This window comes from Belonocnema kinseyi, chromosome 7, assembly GCF_010883055.1.
Source record: "Belonocnema kinseyi isolate 2016_QV_RU_SX_M_011 chromosome 7, B_treatae_v1, whole genome shotgun sequence".
In the NCBI taxonomy this organism is placed as follows: domain Eukaryota; kingdom Metazoa; phylum Arthropoda; class Insecta; order Hymenoptera; family Cynipidae; genus Belonocnema; species Belonocnema kinseyi.
Window position 1 is genome coordinate 144,389,439 of NC_046663.1, and position 6,526 is coordinate 144,395,964.

Below are 6,526 nucleotides of genomic sequence, written 5' to 3' on the forward strand. Positions count from 1 at the left end.
CAAAGAAGTATGAATCAAAATAAACATTTTACGGAATAAATTTAGCTGAAAATAAAAACTGTGATTTTCCTTTCTATGACCTGTCCCCAGCGAAAATTTCAGATAATATTATCTTATTTATGTAGTTTAGTTGTAGCAGAGTTAGGAAAATGTATTTATCTTCATTCATTATTGGTATAAAATAATATTTACTTGCGATTTTTAGAAATAATTAATTTTTATATTCAAATTTTTCGTACTGAATGAGTGGTAATACTTGTGGCATTCGCAATAGTGATTTCTGTGTATTTTTAGGTTATGTCATCTCTTAAATTTATGCTACCGACCCTCCACCCTAATTTCTTATAGCATCTGTCATGGCGGATTCCCCCACTACAAATTTCCTATGGTACATGTCATGGCGGATTTCCCCCCACTCCAAACTTCCTATAATATCTGTCATGGCTGACCCCCAACTCCAAATTCCCCATAATATCTGTCATGGCGGACCCACCACTACAAATTTCCCATAATATCTGTCATAGCGGACCCCCCACTCCAAATTTCCCATAATATGTGTCATGGTGGACCCCCACTCCAAATTTCCTATAATATCTGGCATGGCAGACACCCCACTCAAAATTCCCCATGGTACAGACTCCTCCCACTACCCTCATTCTCATATCAACTTTTCTCATTTGGACGAAAAGTTGAAAATTCAAAATTTCATCATACCAAAAATCTTTAAAACCACATTTTTTCAAGATTTTAAAATTCTATGTGCTGCTATTTATAGTACGCGGAAACTTAAATAATTTATTCTAATGACTTTTTTCTATTAAAGGAAATTACCAGAATTAGAGCATTTTTAAAATCCAAAAAAAAACTAAAATGAACATTTTAAGGCAAACAATGCATGATATGAAAAAAAGTGAAGAAAAAAAAACCTTAATTTTTTATAGCCCTACAAAATTATCATAATAAATTTTTTTATTTGGTCGAAAATTTAGAATTTTATCGTACGAAAAATAATGAAAAATCCAAACAGGCCGTTTTTTGGTCAAACTATGGAAGATACGAAAAAATTGAATAAACTAAAATTACGCGCCCTAAAAAAATCTACAAATTTGTTAACAATCACTATGCGATAGGACGCGTAGTTTTTGTTTTTAGTCGTAAAAAAGAATATTAAAAATTAAAAATTACAAATAAATTAACTTTTTGGACTAACGACATAAGCTACAAAAAAACTTGTTTATCCAAAAAAGGCTACAAATTTGTATTATTATTGTTTGACAGGATGCGCAGTTTTTGTTTATTCGTAAATGAATCACACTGAAAAGATTAATTTTTTGATAAACAACGCAAGCTATGAAAAAAATAAATAGACTCATTCAAGTTTTTCATCAATAATTTTTTAGAGGACACTTAGTTTTTTCTTTAATCGTAAGATGTAACCTTTAAAATAAAAAAATTAGTTATTTCAATACATTTTTTTAAATAAATATTATTTGTAAAACGACACAAGTTATGCACTAAAATTAAAAGAAAAGAGTTGTTCACCCAAGAAGATCTATAAATTTTTTATTAATCATTTTTAAATAGGACGAGGAGATTTTCTTTTAATCGTAAAAAATAAGATTGAAAATAAAAAATAAAATTTTTAGAATACATTTTTGGAAAAAGGACACGAAAGACGAAACGAATGTTTAAAAAAAGTTTCATTAACCAAAAATATCTAGAAGTTTGTTATAAAATCTGATTTAAAAATATATATAGTCAACAAAAATCTGCCCCCTTCGCGGGCACGTTCTTACAGAACTCTGTGTGCGTGGCTAGCAAGTTTGAACGCGCCTGTGGTGCGCGATTATTGATTCTCGCGCTTTACACTCGATGATGCATTCACCTCGCGATACACGCTCAGTCTTTGTGTTTACCCTACACTTGTGCTCAATTAAAAAAAAATTAAAGGTCAAAACATCGATAACTTCTATTTGGTGATTGAAAATCCTCTTTTGTCGAACCTCCTTCAGCTTTACCGAACACATTCTCATTATGTATCTCGTACTTCGCATTTGATTTTGTCGAAAGTGCAAACTTTTTTGCATTATTACATTCTTATCAAAGAAGGTATTAGATTTGTATGTATGTATGTCTGTCTGCCTGTCTCTGTGAACACGATAACTTTTTAAAAAAGTAATCTATTAGATTGCCCTTTAGTACACTAGTTTAGTGTCCTAAACTGAAGATCAAGTTCGTTAGCCAGCCATTTTGGATAAAAATTCAAAAAGTGGTCACATTTCGAATATTTTTGAGACCACTTTGTTAAAAATTCTAAAATTTTCTGTATGGTTATTCATAGTATTGAAAAAATGTAACAATTTATCTTAATAAGGTTTTTCGAAAAATGAAAAATTACTAGAGCTATAGCATTTTCAAAATTCAAAAAAAAAAACTAAAATGAACAATTTAGGCTAAACAACGCATGATACGAGAAAAAGTCTAAAAAAGAAAAACATTGCTTTTTAAAATCCCTACAAGATTATGATAACAACTTTTTAAATTTGGTCAAAAAGTTGAAAATTCCAAATTTGATCGTACAAAAAAATTTTGAAACCAAATTTTTTCAAGATGTAAAAATTCTATGCACGGTTTTTCATATTACTTCAAAACTTAAACAAATTATCCTTCTGATTTTTTTCTATATAAAGAAAATTGTCAGAGTTGGAGCATTTTAAAATAAAAAAAAACAAACTAAAATGAACATTTTAAGCCAAACAACGCATGATATGAAAAAAGTCAGGATAAGAAAAACGTTGCTTTTTAAAACCCCTACAAGATTATGATTACAACTTTTTTAATTTTTTTAAAAAGTTGAAAATTCCAAATTTGATCGTACAAAAAAATTTTGAAATCACATTTTTTCAAGATTTACAAATTCTGTGTACGGTTGTTCATAGTACTTAGAAACTCAAGAAAAATGTCCCCATGACTTTTTTTCTATAAATAGAAAATTATCAGAGTTAAAGCTTTTCCAAATCCAAAAAAAACAAACCGAAATGAACATTTCAAGCCAAACAACTTATGATATGAAAAGAAGCCAAGAGAAGAAAAAGTTTGCTTTTTGAAAGTCCTACAGGACTACGGTAACAACTTTTTTTATTTGGTTGAAAAGTTGAAGATTCCAAATTTGATCGTACCAAAAATAATGAAAAATTCAAAAATTCCATTTTTTGGTCAAACTATTCAAGATAGGAAAAAAAATGAAAAAGCTCAAATTGCGCGCCCTAGAAAAAACTACAAATGTATAATGAATCACTTTTCGATAAAAGCTACGGAAAAAAAATGAGACAAAAATTGTTTATCCATATATAGGACCCTAAATAGGTTTCTGTATTAGACCCTATGCAGATGTGTAGTAGTTTTTATTTAATCGTAAAAAACAACATTAAAAATAAAAAATTATAAAAGCAAGGAAATAAGAATTAGTATGATTCAATTTCTATGCATATTATGCATTGTAATGATATACATTGATTGAAATGGTACATGTTTCAGAGAAGCTTATAATACAATTTAAAGCAAAATAAGAAACAAATACAAAAATAATCATGATAAATACAATTTTCTTTTTATTTTATAATTTTTTAATAAGTAATCTCGGGCAGAGTTACACAAAAAATTTATTATAATTGATACGTTATCATGTGTGCACGTAATAACGATTCAACGACTTCCGGAGTGTTTAATGCTAAAAACGCAATAAAACATCGGTGGACGCCAGGTTATCCGTTAAGAAATTTGTTAAATTTCACAAAATTGTTTTCAATTTTCTAGAGCAAGCGGATTATTTATAAATGTAAGTGAATTATTTTGTTAATAAGTAAGCATTATTAATATTTTTCAACGTTAATGTTAAATCCATTTTCTAAACCGGTTTCATAGGTTAAGATGTCACGGGAAACACCTGAAATTTATTTTATCTCTTGAAAAAAAACCTATGCAAACTAAGTTACGCTTAAGGTAAATTTGTTATGCAATTCAACTTTAATTTCTTACAATGCAATTTCTTACAGAAAGTTAAGAATCATAACCTATATTTTAGTACTTACATTGAATCAATGTTTGTAGTTAATATGTTTTTTATTATGAATGCAGTTCTTAAATTGGAATTCCAACATCTTTTTACAGGTGGAAATGAGTGCTGACAAAGATTCTTATCCCTACCAAGGAATAAGAATCCGGCAGGGCAACCCTGCCGGAATCTGGCCCGAGCCCCGTCATAATTTCTACATGGGAAAGCAAAGGGATATATTAGAGGCATTCTTTCTTATACTTTTAAAAATTAAAAGATACTTAAGAAATGGTGCTCTCATATCGATGAGTTCTACGAAGAGTAGACTATCTTTTCATTCCTGTTAAGAATTAGGCTAACTCCATTAAGCAAAGTTTTCACGAGAAATAAATAACGTCTTATTTTCAGAAATAGTTCCAACGAATTTAAAACTGGCCGTATCGTGAAGCTTTGTTTCTTCGAGTGAGAAAATACTCTTAAGTTTTTTAGATTTAAAAAAAAGGTTGAGAAATTGAGAGAATCAAATTTACATAAAAGGTGAGGTTTTAGTAATCCTGAATTGTTGTCCGACAGGACAACAATTATTTGGCACCGGTAAACTTCAAACTCTAAACATGTTTTTTAAGGATTGAAAAAATTCTAGTACCTTCTGCATATGATAGGAAAAACAGATGTCATAGAGATGAGATAAGAAATTTGAAACCTATGTAGCAGAAAATTTTTTTTAAATAAACTTTTATGTGGCTTTCAATTCAACAGGGTTTCTAACGCTTACTGTTCAGGAGCCATTAAAGGCTCATGACATGGTGATTGCGAATAAAAAAACATAAAAAATATGTTTAAAAATAGTGTTCATGTGTTCCAAATTGTCGAGAGACTATAAAAATACAATTATTTGGAAAACAATTTTTTTCTCTGTTTTTCTTTGAGAAAAAAATTCTAATTTCCATCTCTATGATAAATTGTAAATGGTCAGAAAAAATGATAGTTTATGCAAATCTTAATCGCCGTAAAATAGCCTAAAACACATTAAAATTAACAAAAAATGATATTTTATGTCATTATCAAAAGTCTTAAAATGGTCAAAAACGCGAAAAAACAAAATATCATATGAAAAAATAAGTCAAACTAGGCACGACAAAAATGGGTTGAAAAAAATGGATGAAAAATCTTTTAAACAATGGTTTGAAAAAAATTGTTTCGACAAAATTTGTTGGAAAAAATGCTAGCGTTTATGCAATTTTTTCTATGTCTAATTTTGGCGCTTATTCCCTTTTGCTTTGCAGAATGTTGAGGCTTATGTCCTTTTGTACGAAGGGGAAAGAACAGATGGACACCTGATCGAAACTATAATGTTATCAGCCCAGGATTACAAAACCCGACAAATTTTATTCGACTTGAATGATCTATTCGAACATTATTTCATTTATATTACCATTGACAGTTAATTTATTCTTTTTTACTTTTTTTTAGCTGTGACTTATGAGGATGGTTTTTCCACTGACTTTCAATTATTTAAGTATAGCTATAGAGTAATGGTCAAGACTCGCGACTACTAGGCGATAGGTTCAGATTTAGATGTAGGTTCGAAACCCGGTAGCTGTAGACATTTTATTTGTAATATAATGTTTAAAAATGTAATATTAAGTATTCATTTTAAGCAGGACCATTAAAATTTATTAAAAAAATGCTCGCAATAAAATTTTTTGTATATATTTATTGTTATATCTTTAGACTATAGCAATGGTAGGTGTTTAAAATTAAACAAAAAGTTTGAAAATAACAATTTTTTATTATAAATAATATTTCGACCATATGGAGTCTTATGATAATGAATGAATGGTCGTCAACACAACTGAATGCTTTTTTAACATCAACTCTAGCATTTTCGCACGACAGCAGATAGGTAAGTAGATAGATAGGTAGGTAGGTAGGTTTCATTTATTGCATAGCAACGTCTCGATGAGTATTTTTCTCAAAGTTTTCCCTTTTTCTTGCATCTAACACATCAGACACATCACCATGCATATAATTCATGTGAAACTCATCTGCTTTTTAAAATTAAAGTCGTAAGACCTTATCTTTTTTGCGCTGCACGTTTTTAAACATTTAGAGCCATTTTACCGATAAGCAGCTAATTGACCTAATTGTATAATTATATTTTTATAGTCAATGGCAAACCTCGTCAGAGGATCCCCTAATATTCTATTTGAAAGTAGTTTTATTATTAATTTCAAATAATTAAAAGAAAATCATGAATGCATCTGCTATGAGAAAGAAAATGTATTCACTAATTCATAAAAATGAGGAAGTTTATTTTGAACATTGCATGTGGGTGGGTGGGTAGGTAGGTAGTTTGGCAGGTAGGCAGGCAGGTAGGCAGACAGACATACATACAGACAGACAACCGCAGGATTTCGCCGGGAGCGGGTTCTAATCTGAAAAATTGCATTTATTAAAATTAATTGAATT